Raw genomic sequence first — 19171 nt, forward strand, 5'->3', positions numbered from 1 at the left:
TTGTGGCACTGCAGGAGGCCCAGGATGGACATGTCGTCTGAGGAATGGGAGGGGGGAGTTGAAATGGTTCGCGACTGGGAGGTGCAGTTGTTTATTGCGAACCGAGCGTAGGTGTTCTGGAAAGCGGTCCCCGAGCCTCCACTTGGTTTCCCCGATGTAGAGGAGGCCACAATGGGTACAGCGGACGCAGTATACCACATTGGCAGATGTGCAGGTGAACATCTGCTTGATGTGCAAAGTCTTCTTGGGGCCTGGGATGGGGGCAAGTGTAGCACTTCCTGCGGTTGCAGGGAAAAGTGCCGGGTGTGGTGGGGCTGGAGGGGAGTGTGGAGCGGATAAAGTGTTTCACTTGGCCATTAAAGAGTTAATAAAAATAAACCCAAGATATTAAAATTAACACAAGATCACAACAAAAATCACAATCATACATTACAGCACCAATGACAGGCATTTAGCCAGTCACATCTGTGACAAGAGCAATATAGCTAATCCAAATACCCTACCTTTTCCCCGCAGCTCTGCAAATTTTCCTGCTTCAGATAAATATTCAATTCTCTTCTTGATAGCTGTGACTGAATTACCTTCAGACTCAGACAGTGCACCCCAGATCCTAAACACTCAATGCCTTAAAAATAACCTTTTTCCCCATGCTGCCTTTTCTTCTTTTGCGAGTCACCCTCAACCTGTGCTCTTTGGCTCTCAATTCTATTGCCAATAGGAGCAAATCCTCCCATCCGGATCTACCATGACTTTGAAAACCTCTGCAGAATGTCTATTCAACCTTATTTTCTCCAAAGACGGCTTTTCCAACCTTGTAATATAATTGAAATTCCTCAAGGATTGCTTCCAGGATGTGGAGGTTTTAGAGAGGGTGCAGAGCAGATTTACCAGCATGCTGCCTGGACTGGAGGGCAGGTCTTATGAGGAAAGGTTGAGGGAGCTAGGGCTTTTCTCATTGGAACGAAGATGGACGAGAGGTGAGTTGATAGAGATTTATAAGATGATGAGAGGCATAGGTAGAATGGATAGACAGACTTTTTCCCAGGGCGGAAATGTCTATTATGAGGGGGCATATTTTAAGGTGATTGGAAGAAGGTATAGGGGAGATGTCAGAGGTAGGTTCTTCACACAGAGAGTGGTGGATGCGTGGAATGCGCTGCCAGCAGTGGTGGCGGAGTCAGATACTTTAGAGATTTTTAAGAGACTCTTGGATAGGCACATGGAAAATAGTAAAATGTAGGATATGCGGGATAGTTTGATCTTAGGAGGATAATAGGGCAGTACAACATCGTGGGCTGAAGGGCCTGTACTGTGCTGTACTGTTCTATGTTCAACCCTGGAAACATTCCTTTTCAGCACCATCTTCAATGCTTTCACATCCATTCTATGGTATCGTTCCCAGAGTTGCATACCTTTGGCAGTTGAAGTTGAATCAGCATTTATTACAAGTGGTTCATAGTAACCTCTGCTTTTATACTTAATGTATCTGCTTATTAAGATAAGTGCTCTGCCTGCTTTTTCAAATCACTTTCTTAACCTGCCACCTTAAAAAGCTTATACACACGAATTCACAGGTCTATTGATGAACCTCCATTCATGATTGAGGCAAAATAACAAAATCAAGAACAGTCTCCTATTCAGCTACATATCCAATTCACCAGCCTGTCCGCATCTTCTTGAAGTCTGTCACCAACCTCCCCAGAAATCACAATATTGCCAAGTTTTGTGTCATATTGAAACTGTACCCTGCACACCCAAATCAAGGTTCTTATATGTTGATCAAAAAAAAAACTGGTCCTCATACTTAAGATCTTTGGGAAACTCCGTTACGTGCCACTTTTCAGTTTTCCTTTACTGTTCCCTGTCACTCAACCAACTTCATATACATGCTGCCATTCCATTTTTATTTAATGAGCTTCAACTTTGCTGGGAAGTTGATTGTATTACACGTAAAAGACCATGATAGAAGCCCATATTAACTGCATTACCCTCACCAATCCTTTGTGACTGCATTTTAAAACAAAATAAGTGGAGTATGAATGGTCTCTTAGCAAAGTAATCTACACTTCTCCAAGTAATGGAGACATTTTATACTAGATTATCATTTCTAAAAGCTTTCTCAGCACAACGTCAAATTTAGAAAGCTTTAGAACAACGGGATTTAGAAGTCCACGTCCATGAATTACAGAAAGGTAGCATCCAAATTCAGTGGGTAATTAATGTTGGCCTTTATTTCAAATGGAATGGAATACAAAAAAGGTAGGTTTTGTTAAAGCTATACAAGGACTGAGTCAGACCACCGCTTGACAGTTTTTGGCCCCTCATTTAAGGGAAGATATACTGGCGTTGGAAACAGGGAAGACTCAGACTGATACCAGGTTTGGAAAGTGTCATGGAAGAGAGGTTGAGTAGACTGGGCCTGTACTTGTTGGAAAACAGAAGAATAAGAGATGACTGTATTGAAATAAACCAGATTCTTACAGGACTTGACAGGGTAGAGGCAGAAAGGTTATTTCCCCTTGTTGGGGAGTCTAGGACCAGAGGACATCATCTCAGAACAAAGCGTCACACATTTAAGACAGATTAGGAGGAATTTCTTCTGAGGGTTGTGGATCTGTGAAATTCATTACTGTAAACAGCTGCTGAGGCTGGATCAATAAGCATATTCAAAGCTGAGACAGTTACTTTTAATCAATGAGGGAGGCAAGGGTTTGTAGGAAAAAGGTGGAAAGTGGAGTTGAGGGTTATCAGATCTGTCTGGCAAAGGGTCACTGGACTCAAAATGTTAAGTTTTTCTTTCTACAGATGCTGACAGACCTCCCGAGTTTCTCCAGTGCTTTGTTTTGATTTCAGGCTTCCAGCATCTTTGTCAAATCAGCCATGATCCCACTGAATGGGCAACAGACTCAATGGGCTGAATAGCCTACTTCTGCTCCCCTATCTTATGAATGAGAAACAAAAGATTAATCAGTTGATGGATGTTGCTTGGACTGGAAGTGTTCACCAAGGCTCCTTAATTGGCCCCTTCCAAACCCATGACCACGACCCTCTGGAAGAACATGGGCAGCAGATCCATGGAAATACCACCATTTGCAAACTCCCCTCCAAGCCATTCACCATCCTGACTTGGAAAAAATATCACTGTGTCACTGGGTCAAAACCCTGGAATTCACTCCCTAATGACATTATGGGTCTACTGACAACAAATGGACTGCAGCAATTCAACAAGGCAGCTCGGGTTTGGCTATAGATGATGCCCAGCCAGTGATGCCTACATCCTATGAGTGAATTTTATAAAAAAAGTAGTATAATTTGGGAGTTGGTGTATTTTTTAAAATGTGTACCGATAGATGATTTACACTTGGACACAATTTTGTCATTTATAGGTCATTTTAAAACTGGGATTTGGCAAAGGTAAGTTTTATGACACTGTAAGACAGGCTAAAGAAAGATAATAGATACAGTTTATTGTGAATGGTGTGTAATGCATATTGTGAGGCAAGTATGAAATAAGTTCATTGAATGCAGTGAAACAAAATAAAGAATAGTGGATGCTGAAGATCTGGCAAAACTCATTCGGTCTGGCAACCTCTGTAGGAAGAAAGCTGATTAACGTCGAGTCCGGTGACGACAGTGTTCGGATGAAGAGTCACTGGACTCAAAACGTTGACACTGTTTTCTCCCCACTGATACTGCCAGACCTGCTGAGTTTCTCCAGCTATTTCTGTTTTTGTTTATGTGCACATAAACAAAGTGTCTGTCTCAACTCATTCACAAGTTAAACTTGCCTCAACTGCTACGTTTTCATCGTAACACTTCTTTCAAAGTCCAACTGACAACCAATCAGCATTCTTCTCTAATACAATATAAATATTGGTTTGCCCATTTAAAATGGTACTCTGACAAGTGCAGGACAAAATGCTTTGATAAAATGTGTCCATGATTACTCTTTCACACCTCTCGGAATAGTTATGACTCAGGAGGTGATTCATCCAACCAGCCTGCACTAGTTCTATTACCTAGTGTACATCTCCTGCCTTTTCCACCATATCCCAGCACACCATTTCTATCCAAATTATCACCAAATGCTCTCTTGAATGCATTTCTGTAATTACCTAGCAAAGATAATCTTCTATAACTCCCCCACTGCCTGGCTGTCTTAATGCCCTTGACAGCTCAAGGAAATCCTGTCTCTCAAGCACTGTAATAAGTCAAACTGCAATTGCATTACCTGCTTTTCAGTCAAACTCAGGATTATTTAGGACAGCATGATGGGGCACACATTTAAAATTTCAGTGCAAGACACATGTTTAAGCGTTGAGGGGACTTAACTGGATGGACGTTGAAAACAAATACACTTACATCAGGCTCCTACTCATTAACTAGAGCTCCACCTTCAACACCATAATCCCTACCAGATTAATCTCAAAACTCCAAGACCTCGGTCCCAGCTCTGCCCTCAGCATTCTAACTCACACCAAGATAGCAACAGAGTACGATGCTCCTCTGCTCTGCCTGTTCTTTTTCTTTCTTCCTTTATACATGGATTTAAGTAAGGTGTTTGATAAGGTTCCCCATGATAGGCTCATGCAGAAGGTAAGGAGGCATGGGATAGGGGGAAATGTGGCAGATTCGATTCAGAATTGGCTGACCCTTGGAAGACAAAGGGTGGTGGTGGAAGGAAAATATTCAACATGGTGCTCAGTTACGAGTGGTGTACCACAAGGATCTGTTCTGGGTCCTCTTCTATTTGTGATTTTTGTAAATGATTTGGATGAAGGAGTGGAAGGTGGATTAGCAAGTTCGCGGACGATACAAAGGTGGGTCACGTTGTGGACAGTGAGGAGGGCTGTTCTAGATTACAAAGGGACATTGATAGAATGCAGAGCTGGGCTGAGAAGTGGCAGATGGAGTTTAACCCTGAAAAGTGAGAGGCGATTCATTTTGGAAGGACAAAATTGAGAGCAGAATACAGGGTTAACAGAAAGATTCTTGGCAGTGTGGAGGAGCACAGGGATCTTGGGGTTCATGTCCACAGTTCCCGGAGAGCTGCCACCCAGGTGGATAGAGTTGTTAAGGTGGTGTGTTAGCTTTCATTAATAGAGGGATTGAGTTCAACAGCCGTGAAGGTATGCTCCAGCTATACAAAAGCCTGGTTCGGCCACATCTGGAGTATTATGTCCAGTTCTGGTCGCCTCATTACAGGAAAGATGTGGAAGCGTTGGAAAAGGTGCAGAGGAGATTTACCAGGATGTTGCCTGGAATGGAGGGAAAGTCTTACGAGGAAAGGTTGAGAGAGCTAGGGCTTTTCTCTTTAGAACGACGAAGGACGAGAGGTGACTTGATAGAGGTGTACAAAATGATCAGAGGTACAGATAGAGTAGACAGCCAGAGACTTTTTCCTAGGGTGGAGGTAGGTATTATGAGGGGGCATAGTTTTAAAGTGAAAGGAGGTAGATATCGGGGAGACGTCAGAGGTAGGTTCTCTACTCAGAGTGGTAGGGGCGTGGAATGCACTGCCGGAGAGGGTAGTGGAGTCGGCCTCATTAGGGGCATTTAAGCGGCTATTAGATAGGCATATTGATGATAGTATAAAGTAGCGGTGAAGTTTAGATAGACCTTAGGTTTAGGGTAAAAGTTCGGCACATCGTGGGCCGAAGGGCCTGTACTGTACTGTACTGTTCTATGTTCCTCTTTTTTTTTCTCTCTGTCTCTTTTCCTTTTTCTTTCCCCTTAGCCCTGGAGGTGAATCCTGGAGCAGTGGCTGGCATGGGCAGCGAGCACCGGAGCAGTGGGTGGGCAGAGAGTCCTGGGAAGAGACCAGCGCGGGGGAGGCAGTCGTGGAACTTACCTTGGAGCAGCTGAGTGCCGGTAGAGCGGGGACGGCATTTGGACTGGGGTGTGGCGCAGGTGGCCAGACGTGCAGAGGCCCTCCATTGAGCTGCTACAATGTGATGTTCATTTGAAATTTTTTACCTTACTGTAATGTCAATCCTTTAGTGAGGTCTTATTTCTAAGATTTTTTAAACTCTGTAAAGTAATGCAACTACTTTTTATTCCTCTGTTGTATACAAGATTTTTACCTAGGTATCTGTACCTAAAATGGTGCCATAAGAGACGGACATTCTAAAGCTTTTCACTGTACTTCTGCAATGGAGTACACATGACAATAAAGGATATTCTAATTCTAATTCTAATTCACAAACCACACTATCAGTGAAGACAAACAACAGCACTTCCGCCTCGATTATTCTTAACACTGGAGCTCCCCAAAGATGTGTTATCAGACCCCTATTGTACTCATTGTGTGAACATCATCTACAAGTTTGCTGATAACACCACTGCAATAGGCCGGACATCAAACAATGATGAGTCAGAATACAGGAAGGAAGTAGAGGGCTTGGTGCACCATAGAAAGCATTCTATCCAGGTGCACAACGGCCTAGAATGACAACTGCTCTGCCCAGGATCATACAAAACTACACAAAGTTATGAGCACAGCCCAGGCCATCACAGTACCAACCTCCCATCTATGCACTCCATTTACACTTCTCATTCCATGGAAAGGCTGCCAACATCAAAGACCCCTCCCACCCTGACAATGCTCTCTTCCAACCCCTTCTGTCAGACAGAAAATATAGAAGCTTGAACACATGCATCAACAGGTTCAAGAACAGCTTCTCCCTGCTATTATTGGGCTGATGAATCTCTAACTACAAATAATGTTGATCTTGCTTTGTGCACCTCCTGTGCAGCTGTAACCTCGTATACCTCACTCTAAGCGCCCAATCTGTACGTCCTTGTTTGCTATGATCTGCCTCTATTGCTTGAAAAACAAAGTTTTTCCATTGTCAGAGTTACTGGGGGTCAAAACGTTAACTCTGTTTTCTTCCCACAGATGCTACAAGACCTGCTGTGTTTTACTAAGTGACTTCAGTTTTGTTTCAGATCTCCAGCATCTGCAGTTATTTGTCTTATTTTCCTTGAAAATGAACTGTCAGTCATCATTTATTTATGCAATCTACATGGCTATCCTTCTATCAGAGGCCACCTGAAAACCAGACACTTTTCACAAAAATTATAAAGACATTGTTCTCTTTTAACTACTATTCTCGTGAATGCCCTGACAAGTGTAAGCCGGTAAACTTCAACAAACGTCGTCATTTTTCAGCAAGACTGAAGTAGTTGTTATATAATTCAACACTTGTACAATTAAGAGCCTGCTGATTTTAAAATACTAAGCAAAGCAGGAACTCTTTTGAGGTCCTGAAACAAGAGGACAATGAGATTGCAAGAAGGTGAAGGAGGGTCAGGATACTATATGAAAAGGTTACAGCAATGGATACAAAATGGAGACATGCAGATACACAAACAATGAAACAAAAATCCTTAATTGATTCATATCCATCAAGTTACTAAAATTGTAGGTAATACTACAGGTATGGAAACAATAATTCTTCCAGCACTATATTTTTCAGATAAATCGTGATTTTTTAGTTTTAGTTCTATTTACATACATTATCATTGAGTTCTGACTCTGTGGCACTCCTGCTCATAGCTACAATGGAAATGCAACTTAAACATCAAACATGAACAAGTAGTGTGAAGTGGCATGGGAACAGACCAGAGGTATTTGAATACAACCATACAATAAAGACCAAATATCCCAAACTTGACCTCACTCTGGACAGAAAAAAAAAAGCACTCATGCAAGGGCACAGTCTCAGAATATAATGGTGCCAATTAAAAACTAAGATGAAGAGGAATTTCGCCTAGAGGAGATTTGAAAGTCTTCGGAACTCCTTATCACAGACAGTTGTGGGGCCAGAGTTCTTGTGCACAATAAAGTTTTAGACAGATTCATGATCTGTAGGGAAATCAAGGGTAATGGGGAAAAGGGCAGAAAGTGGACAAGAGGAACGTCAAATCAGCCATGATAATATTAAAATGGTGGAACAAGCTCGGATAGCAGGACGGCCTACTCCTGTCCCCACTTCTTATGGTCTTACATTTTACAGTGACCACAATGAATCTCCTCAAAACAGACATTCAGATCCAATGCTCGTTAGGAAAACATGAAACATAGAATAGAGACATCACATGCAAGTGCATAAACCGTAGTTGGTGAGGCCTAAGAAAATAACCAGATCAGGAAAAGCCTTTCCTGGAGTGGCAGCAAAAAAAAACATGCAAAACACACACACACACACGACAAAGTGGAGAACAACACCTTAAAGTGAGTACCTCTCTGAGACATAACCTCATACATGAAAACATATGAAGACCCAGTCACCATGCAGATAAAGGGAAAAATCCAGTCACCATTAAAGGCCTTCAATCGCTGTGAATAGCAGATACCGGCAGAAGGAGAAGCCACATCCCACGTGACCTCACCACGGCCCGCCTCCCGGTTGGATGATACGGGGGTGGGATGGGGGTGCAAACCTCGTTGTCGATTGGTCAGTGGTCACGGCGACTGTCATCGCATCTCCACGGCAGCGGCCCAACGATTGGACAGTCTGTTCCCCGGCCCCATCCATCCAGGGCGGGGTCAAAGGGAGGTCACACGGCATAGTAGTGTATGACGGAGCGAAAACAGAAGTTACTGGAAAAGCTCAGCAGGTCTGGCAAGGGAAAAAAAAAATCAGCGAACGTTTCGGGTCCGCTGACCCTTCCTCAGAACTTGTGAATGACGGTTTCCTTAATGAACCTATCCGGAACGACCTACACGGAAAGACTATAACTCCCAGAGGGCGGTGCGTGGTGCGCGTTCTGACCGTTAAACGGCGGCACTTTGAAATTTTCCATCTTTCTCTGCTAGGATGGGAGAAGGGTTTTTTTTAATATGCTGTTCATATACGTTACGTTTCTATATTCGTTGTATGTTATGTACGTAAAGATGAATCAATCAATCATGTGATCGACGGTAAGTTAAAAAAACCCATGGAAGTAACCAACGCGCTCAAATTGTGCACCCGCCCACTTTCCGTCGGCGAGAATGAGCGGATGGTGTTGTTCGAACCGAGAGACTCTTCATAGTCGCAACGCTCCAACCGGTATTTGAAAACCCCTTCCCCCTCTCTGTCGGGGGGAAGCTGGCGAGCCAGTGGAGCGCATGAGCCAACCGACACTGTCAATCATCACCGTTGACCACGCCCAATGCTATGTTAGACAGCCAATCAGCGGCAGGTGGGCGGGGCCTCTGGGAATATTGCCTTTGAGAAGCTGGTAGCGAGCTGTATTTTTGAACCACCGCAGTCCATGTTCTGTAGACGCATCTTAGTGCTGTTCAGGACGGGGGAAGTTTTAGGATTTTGACCCAGTGACACTTAAGGAATAGCAATATATTTCTAAGTAGGCATGATGAGTGGTTTGGAGTCGTTCCCATGTATCCGCTGCCCCTTGTTTTTCTAAATATGTATTTCCAAGCTGGGCCATAAGATGTAAGAGCAGAAATAGACCGTTCAGCCTGCTCCAGCGTTCAGTGCGATCATGGCTGATCTGATGATCCTCAACTCCACTTGCTGCCTTTTCCCGACAATGCCTGATTCCCATACTAATTAAAATTCCGTCTATCTCCAAAAGGCTCTAATCTTGAATATACTTAATGACCCAGCCTCACCAGCACTCTGCTGAATTCCACAGATCACTACCCTCTGAGAAGAGAAATTCCTCATTTATTCTGAGGAAGGGTCACCGGACCCAAAACGTTAACTGGGATTTTTTTCTTCACAGATGCTGCCAGACCTGTTGAGCTTTGACAGCAACTTCTGTTTTTGTTCCTCATCATTTCTGTTTCAAATTTGCCATCTATAATTCTGAGGTTATGGTCAGAAGTCACACAACACCAGATTATAGTCCAACACGTTTATTTGAAATCACAAGCTTTTGGAGTGTAGCCCCTTTGTCAGGTGAAGTGAGAGAAAAGCACACAGAATTTATGGGCGGAGAAAGATCAAGGGCAGAGAGATCAAAAGACCACACAAATCGTGTGAGTGGAATGTCAAATAATCAGTTGCTGCAGAAGATCTGAAGTGTTAGATGGTGTGAATAAAGTGTCAACAGCTGAATAACAAGCAAGGGGATGGCCTCAAATCCGATCAAATGAGACAGAGAGATAATTACAAAAAAATTGAAAAAAAAGGTGGTGCTGGAGACAAACCAAATGACTGGAATACCATGATAAGTATAAAAGTCACATGTTGAGGGTCTAACTAAAATCATAAGTAATCCAAAACTGTACAAACTAATTAAGGTAGAGAGATCATAACAATTTATTCAGGTGATGGCGACAAAACAGAATAGTAAGGAAGATTTTTGGTCAAGAAAGCACAACAACACCTGCCCATTTACCTTCTTCCTCCTCAGTATCCAAGGGCCCAAACATACCTTTCAGGTGAAGCAACACTTCACCTGCACTTCCAAGTATCTAGTCTACTGCATTCGCTGCTCACAATGTGGTCTCCTCTACATTGGGGAAACGAATCATAGACTTCGTGACCGCTTCGCAGAACATCTACGTTCTGCTCACAAAAAAGACCCTGAACTACCTGTTGCCTGCCACTTCAATGCACCACCTTGCTCCCTGGCCAACATCTTTGTCTCTGGCTTGCTACAGTGTTCCAATGAAGCTCAACGCAAACTGGAAGAACAACACCTCATTTTCCGCTTGGGGACGGTACAGCGCTCCGGACTCAATATCGAGTTCAATAATTTTAGGGCCTAAACTCTCCCATGTCCCAGCCCCCCACCCCACACACCAGGCCTTGTTACCACATAGCCTGCCATTACACACTCACTGTTGTTAGTCACTAACAGTCCCCATTAACAACTATTCACCCTCCTAGCCTGATCGTTAGCAACTCCTTTGTCTGTCCAACTGTCTTTCTCTCTGTTTGGGCTCTATCCTATCGTTTAGTCCCTACCCCACCCACCTCCCTATTTTCTGCATATAAACTGACGTTTTCCCAGCCACCATCAGTTCTGAGGAAGGGTCACCGGACCCGAAACGTTAACTCTGTTTTCTCCTCCACAGATGCTGCCAGACCTGCTGAGCTTTTCCAGCAACTTTGTTTTTGTTCCTCCATACCTGCTACCAACCTACTGAACCTTCTCTAGAGTGGCTCCAAATGTCAGTATATTTTATCTTAAATAAGGAGCCCAATATTGTTCACTGTTTTCCAGTTATGGTCCTACTACGGGCATAAACCATAGGCAGGTAGACAGGATGTAAACACGTTGAGTCAACGGGCAAAAACTTTGCAAATGGAATAGGGTGTAATGAAAATAAGAGGTTATGCACTTTGGCAGAAGGAATAGAGGATCTGAATATTATTTAAATTGAGAAAGACTGCAAAAAGCTACAGCACACATGGATTTAGGAGTCCTCATGTGTGAATCATTAAAAGTTGGCATCCAGGTTCATTGGGTAACCAGGAAGGCAAATGGAACATTATTTCAAAGGGAATGGAGTATAAAAGAGGGAGGTTTTCCTAAAACCATAAAAGCTACAAGGAATTTCTTCTCTGAGGGTACTGTGGAATTCTTTACCACAACGGACTGTCAAGACTGTATTGTTAAGAACATACAAGGCTAAGATAGACATACTGTTTTAAACCGTAAGGGAATCAAGGATTATATGGAAAAGGCAGGAAAGTGAAGTTGAGGATTACCAAATTAGCCATGATCTCATTGAATGGTGGAGTAGACTAGATGGGCTGAATGGCCTAAATTAGGTGAAAACAAATATCGGGTCCTTTTTAATTAAACACCAATTAAATACATATTTTTGATCTGTCCTCACAGAAGAGGTCACAAATAACATCCCAAAAATGTTGGGCAACACAGGATCTAGTAAGGGGAAAGAATTGAAAGAAATCAGTATTAGTGGGGAAATGGTGTTGAGGAAATTGATATGACTAAATGCTGATAAATCTCCAGAGCCTGATAATCTTTATCCCAAAGTACTTAAGGAAGTGGCCTGAGAAATTGTGGATGCATTGGTGGTCATATTTCACAATTCTGTAGAACAGTTCCTGTGAATTGGAAGGTAACTAATGTAACCCCACTATTTAATGTTCCATATTAACTTGGCTCCTATGTCTTATGGACACCTGGCCATGAAAGAATACATTAATAAAAGCGCATAATTCACCAATTGAGGTCAAACTAATGTTTTATTCAGGTTCAACATTACCCGAAGCTCTGAAATTTCCTCCTTTATCCTCTCCGCCTCTTTTTCGACTTTCAAGATACTCCTCAAAGCATCCTCAAGTCATCTATCCTAATATTTCTGTATATGTCTCAACATCAAATTTTGTTTGACAATGTACCTGTGAGCTATTTTGGGATGCTTAATTACAATAAAGGAACTACTTGAATACAAGTTGTCTGTCAGGAGAGTCCAGTTCAATGGGCCAGTATCACTGAATAGCTTAGCTATGATTTTTTAAAATTATATCAGGAAACACTTCTTTACACAAAGGGTAATGGAAATCTAGAATTATGCTAATCCTCCTATACTCTACTAACTTCCAAACGATAAAGGATGTTGAGGAGGTTAGGGTCATAAAATTGAAACTAAGTTTGCTAATTATGAAAGAAAACTAGTGCAAAATAAGAAAAAAAAGGACATCAATGTCATCTTTAAGAATATAAAAAGATAGCAAAAGTGAATTTTGGTCCCTTCATGGATAAGACTAGGGAGTTAATAACGAGGAAAACACAAAGGGCAGAGACACTAAGTCAATCTTTTGCCTCAGTTTTCATGGTAGAGAACACTGAAACCATCCCAACTGTAATAGTTAAGGCAGAGGTTATAGAAAAGGAGGATCTTAGAACAATCACAATCACTAAGGAAAAGTACTGAGCAAACTATTGGGATTAAAGGCAAGCAAATCCCTAGGGCCTAATGGTCTACATCCTAGGATCTTAAAAGAAGTAGCAGCATAGATAATGGATGCATTGGTTATAATATTTCAAATTCCTGGATTCTGTGGATTGGTAGTTTGTAAAGCAGTTATTCAAAAGACAGTGAGGCAGAAAATTGGAAATTAAAGACCAATTAGTATACCGTTTGTCATTGAGAAAAAGTTGGAATCCATTTTTGAGAAAGTAGTAATGGGACATTTAGAATGTAAAAATGCAATACATCAGAGTCAACATGGCTTTATGAAGGGTACATCATGTTTGACCAACATTCTACAGTTCTTCAAAGATGTATCAAGCGATATAGATAATGCAAGTTCTTGTAGATGTATATGTAGACTTTTACAAGGCATTAGTGGTGAGGTGCCACACAAAAGGTTAACACACAAATTAAGATCATGTCGGGTTTGGGGTAATACATTAGGTTCTGATCGAGGATGGCTAACCAACAGAAAGGAGAGAGTTGGGATAAATGGGTCTTTGTCTGGTTGGCAAGCTGTAACTAGTGAGTTACAACAGGGTTCAGTCCTCAGGGCCCCGACTATTTACAATCAATGTTAATAACTTTGTAAGGATATACGGTACTGCCAATATAGAAATAACATTAAACAGATGGGAAAGTAAATTGCAATGAAGAAATAAGGAATTTATAAATGTACATGAATAGATTGGGTGGATGGGCTAAAATCTGGCTGTTGGAGTTTAACGTGGCATTTGTTGCTAAAGGAATGAAGTATAAAAGTAAGGAAGTGTTGCTGCAACTGCACAAGGCATTGGTGAGAATGCAGTACTCAGATGCATACAATTTTGGTCCCCTTACTTGAAGAAAGATGTAGTTGTTTTGGATGAAGCTTGGAGAAGGTTCATGAAATTAATTCCAGAGGTGAAAGGCTCATCTTATGTGGAGAGGTTGAGTAATTTTGGCCTCTACTCAAGACAGATTAGAAGAATGAAAGGAGATTGAATTGAGGTACATGAAATGCTAAAGGGATTGACAAAGTAGATGTAGAGAGGATGTTTCCCCTTGTGGAACAATCTAGAATAAGAGATCATGGTTTTAGGCTAAGGCTTTAAAACAGATGAGTTATTTCTCTCAAAGGATCATGAGTCTGTGAAATTCACTACTCCAGAGTGTGGTGAATGCTGGGACACGGAATAAATTTGAGGAGAAGATAGATTTTTAATAAATAAATGTTAAAGGGAGTTTATGATGTAGATGATACCAGCCATGATTGTGTGAAATAGTTGAACAGGTTCAAGGGGCTGAATTGCCTACTCCTGTTCCTTATTCTTATGTTGTTCTTGCTAAAGTTTGCGAGGTAAGAGCGTTAAGGCTTATGGAACTAAGATGGGTAGATGGAGTTACAATATGGAACGACCATGATCTATTTGAATGTCCAAGTAAGTTTGCAGAGGTAGCAGGCCATTTTGGAGAAGCAGGCAGGTAGTACAGGAGTCTCCTTAGCATATCCTTCTTGCCACTTGGCATTCCAGTTTGGAAACTGGTGAGGATGATGGTTCCTTAGGGGACTGCAGCCAGAGGTCCATGGCTACCTATGCTAGTTGGTAGAGGGAAAAGATTGGAAGGGCAATATTGGTAGGGGGTTCCATAGTCAGGGGATCAGACAGGCACAAGGCGCTTCTGCGGCATTTAGTGTGACTCCAGGATGGTGTCTTGCCTCCTTGGTTCCAGGAGCAATGAGTGGCTGTAAGACATCCTTTTGGGTGAGGCTGATCAGCCAGAAGTCATGGTCCAGGTGCTTATTCTCTGCTCTGTTTGTTGTTATCACCCAAGGCAGAGGTTGAGTTACTACGAGTAATATTTGTACCTGTCGTTAGGGCTGGCTAACCATCCATCACTCTGCTCTTGATGAGCTTTGTCCAACAGAATGTGCCACAAAATCTTTGTTGTGTGAGCATTGATTAGTTTCACTGTGATGCTTCCATTTTAAAAGAGTTTACTGATACCGAAAATTCATACAGGAATATTAGTCCTTTAGGCGAGGGAATTGAGAGTGAAAGTGCCTGTGGAACCCAGCCATTTGCAGCCAATACCTTTTTTCCACTGTCTAACCTCTCGACTATGTGAAGCAGCAATCAAAAATTAGACCATAAAACATAGGAGCAGAAGTAGTCCATTCAACCTATTGAGTTTGCTTTGCCATTCAGTGAGATCATGGTTGATCTAATAATCCTCAAACCAATATCCTGCCTTTTCCCCATAGACATTGATTCCTTTAATAGTTAAAAATCTATTTTTTTTCTTCCTTATTCATTCATGGGATGAGGGCATCGCTGGCCAGGCAGCATTTATTGCCCATCCCTAATTGTCCAGAGGGCAGTTAAGAGTCAACCACATTGCTATGGGTCTGGAGTCACATGTAGGCCAAACCAGGTAAGGATGACAGTTTCCTTCCCTATTGGACATGAGTGAACCAGATGGGTTTTTCCTGATAATCGACAATGGATTCATGGTCATCATTAGATTCTTAATTCCAGATATTTATTGAATTCAAATTCCACTATCTGCCATGGCAAGATTTGAATCTGGGTCCCCAGAACACTATCTGGGTCTCTGGATTAACAGTCCAGTGAAAATACCACTGGGCCATCACCTCCCCATGATTGTAGCCTTGAATACACTTAATGATCCAGCCCTCTGTGGTACAGAATTCCACAGATTCGCAGCCCTGTAGGAGAAGAAATTTCACCTCACCTCTGTCTTAAATGTGCAACCTTCTGGTCCTAAACTCTCCAACAAGGGAAAATAACCTCTCTGCAACTACCCTGACGAGTCCCCACAGAATCTATATTCTATCTGTCAAGTTTTTGCCCACCTGTATAATCAGTCTACATCCCTCTGCAGACATATGATGATGGGTAAAAGTTAGTAGTGATACTTATTTCTTAAACAAATCATTATTATTTAGGTTTAGAAATACATACTGGTTCATTATTTTGACTGATTTTGAAATACTTTTGCAAATATCTTAGTATTCTCAAAGTTAACCAAAAATAATGTGGACAGTGTGTATAAATTACATCATTTCTCTTTTTTAAACAAGCTGTTTCAATATCTGCTAAATGATTTTGTGATCTGATTAGAGTTAAAGCTCTGTGAAAATTTATTTGTATTCGTGGATAAGCAATAAATACATTGTCCAAGAACAAATTCATTTCCTGTGATGGGAGGCAAGGTGGCAGTGTGCTGACACAATAAAGGGTTTGCTAATGTTTAATAAACACAGAAATTGCTGGAGAAATTCAACACTTTTGGCAGCAACTGTGGAGAGAGAAACAGAGTTAATGTTTGAGCCCAGTATGACTTCTTCTGAACAAAGAACAAGGTTCTTGTGCCTTTGAACCTTTGGCACAGCTTAAGTGCTTGCCTTGCTGTTTAGCACAGGCACAAACCCGGGCAGATTGTCATGCTTATCAGCAGTCATCTGTCAAGGGGGTAGACATGTTACTGTACAGCACAGTGTTACATCAATCTCACACCTACAGCATGTGCCAGCTGCCTGCATGACGAACATACTGCATGTGCTTTAACCAAGTGCCCAAGTCTCAAAGCCGAACACTCTGCTACTATTTATTTGCTACACGAGCAGTGAAGCACTCATCAAAATATGTTGCAGTACTACGTGAGTCATTCCATGGCCTTCCTTGTTGGAAACTTTTCTATGGAGGAGCATGTTAAGCCACCATTTGTCAGGGATGTGACTGCTGACTGTTCTCATTGCTAAGACCCTATTCCGTTCCCTATGTTCCCCATGCAGATTCATCGTAGGCTTGAGTGATGGACCTAGCCACAGCAGGGATTGCCATCACTGTTGCTGACAGGCAAAGAAGGTGCAGGGAGATGGAGGAGGACCAGAGCACAGTAAATCCCGAACCAGCAGCAACCTCCAGTGGATGCCAAACAGTGTCCATCAAATGAAGACCTTGCAGCTGAAGGAACCTCAGAATATATCGAAAACTAGAGGAGGGCCAAAGTCTTTTGTCCTCAATGGCGTTTACTCAAGATGAGTGAGGTATAGTTTCGATGCAGGCTGACGATGTCCTGGGACACTGTGACTGGTTGATGCCAGCTGCTGAAGAGGTACCTGTGACTTGAAGGAATGGTTAGCCATCCTATTCCAGTGGCTGTCAAGGTGGTGGTTACATTGAACTTCTATGTGACTGACTCTTTCCAGGGAGCCACAGGGACCTGTGTGGGATCTCTCAGTTGTCCACTCACAAATGCATCAGGACAGTGATCAATACCAATTGTGTCAGCTCACACCAGTTCATTTTGTTTCCCCATAATGAGGCCAATGCTGTAGCTGGGCAGCAGGTTTTGGCACACATATCACACTGAAAAGGCTGTGTCACAATTCAGCTGATTGCTTCAAAAGAAAAGAATTCCGTTTCATCAATTTTTGGAAGTTTGTACCCAGTATTATGGGAGCAACCATGACTTTTACATCCTTGAGTGCTCTCATGCTCCTGCTGTGTTTCAGGGTCCAGATACCTTGCAGGTCTGGTTTTGGGACTTGGGCTACCCTCTGTGACATGGCTGATGATTCCATTGCACAAAGCTCAACTGAGGCCTCAATACAAAACGGTCTATTCTTTGACCAATGCCTTGGTAGACCACACTGATCATTGTCAGCAATCACTTGCTAATAAGTATGATTATCCTCCCAGGAAGTTCTGTGTCTCTGATCATGAGCACACTATAGGCCTGTGAAAATAGATCTGCTGCTTTGATGGGTCTGATGGGACCCTGACATATACTCCGGACAGAATGTGCCACAAAACCTTAGCATACTGTACTCTGCACAACTGGAGCAAGTAACAAGGGAATGTGATGGATGCTGAGGAACAGAGAGAGTGGGAGCAGTCCTCCAAAAAGGAGCACCTTGTGCATGACAGAGCACAACAGTGTCGAGCAAAACAGAGTCTAATTGACACCAGGTTCCAGTTGATGTGAACTGCATGCAGTCATCATTCATTGACAGGAAAATACTTGTTGCTCAACATGTAAACAGTTCATTCAGGAAGGAAATGTAGCTTGTTTGTTTGATTTCAATTTGCCTTCGGATTCTGTAAATAAAAGTTTCTGTTGGCATTGTTTGAAGGCTTCCTGTGATGGCTCACAGTGAACAATGATAAGATGCTGGTCTACTGTAGATATTGAGGAGAGGGATGTGCCTGTGAATCATTGATTTGTGTGGCCTGGTGCTTCAATGGCAATTGGGTTTTGAATGAACTGTTGCGTATACACATAATTGTCAGCCATGCCATCTCTGTGCTGTGAGAAGTGCGGATTTGAGGTGATGGTACCGTTACATTGACAGTGAATGACAACTCTGGACTGCTCGGCTTGACTGGGTGCATGGCCACGGTTCCAAGATAGTATTGCCATCAGGCATGCCAGTCCAATCTGGGATATCCTGGTAGTAATGAGTTCTTCCGACTGTGGTGATTGGTAAAATCAGGTTAGTATTGGGCGAACTGGGCACCACAGGGGTGGATGAGTAGTTAATGAGGCAAGCTTGGGATGATAGAGTTAGAAAACCCACAAGTGCTCAGGCAATGAAGCCCTCCATAAACCCCAATCCAACAAAATTGACACAGCCAAAATATCTTAAAATTTGGCCAGTACCATAGCAGTACACAAGTGAGGTCTTTGGCACAGTAGTAGCAACAGTGCCTCTGAGCCAGAAATTCCAGTTTCAATCCAGGACTTGATGGTCAAAGAAGGTGCATTGATTATGTGGCCAAACAGGTTAAGGATCAATCTGTAAATTCTGATATGCCAATGACTGGCAGTAAAAGGAGAGTTTCCTGGTCAATTAATCTGGAGTGGTGCCCCTCTCCAGCAACAGGCTAGTAGCCAGGAAAATCTAACAATGGAATCAAATACTTTGTCGGCTTTATACCCCACTAGGGATGAGGAGAAACAAATTTGCACAAAGCTTTGCGAAAGAGAAAGACAAAAATTGTGTCCACACCCATCTGATTTCATGTAATGCATCCTTTCAATTTGAAAGCAAAGCAGAAAATGCTGGAATGACTCAGAAGGTCAGTATCTGTGTGGAGTTGGGGAGAGACAATGATAAGGGATTAAACACAGGGTTGAGAACGCTAGCAGTTTCTGTGTATCAGTGTGAAACAGTTAACATTTTAGGCCTTTCATCAAAATGTTGTATTGTAAATTCTGTGGTGCATATTAAAACAGTAATAGACTCTACTTTGT

The 19171-nt window shown here is 42.4% G+C and overlaps 1 protein-coding gene across 3 annotated transcripts in view; it reads right to left on the reverse strand.

Moving 5' to 3' along the window:
• rnf4 (ring finger protein 4) overlaps nucleotides 1-8448 on the reverse strand; it is a 56267-nt gene extending 47819 nt beyond the window's left edge. Inside the window, exon 1 of one of the 3 annotated variants that reach the window (XM_048594500.1) lies at nucleotides 8323-8448. The gene's annotated coding sequence lies outside the window, so the exon portion shown is untranslated. Of the gene's footprint in view, nucleotides 1-8244 lie in introns of all 3 variants that reach the window. The other 2 variants (XM_048594513.1, XM_048594505.1) reach the window with 2 other exon arrangements.
• Nucleotides 8449-19171: the final 10723 nt, after the last annotated feature.

The sequence above is a fragment of the Rhincodon typus genome, chromosome 3 (assembly GCF_021869965.1).
Source record: "Rhincodon typus isolate 14 chromosome 3, sRhiTyp1.1, whole genome shotgun sequence".
In the NCBI taxonomy this organism is placed as follows: Eukaryota; Metazoa; Chordata; class Chondrichthyes; order Orectolobiformes; family Rhincodontidae; genus Rhincodon; species Rhincodon typus.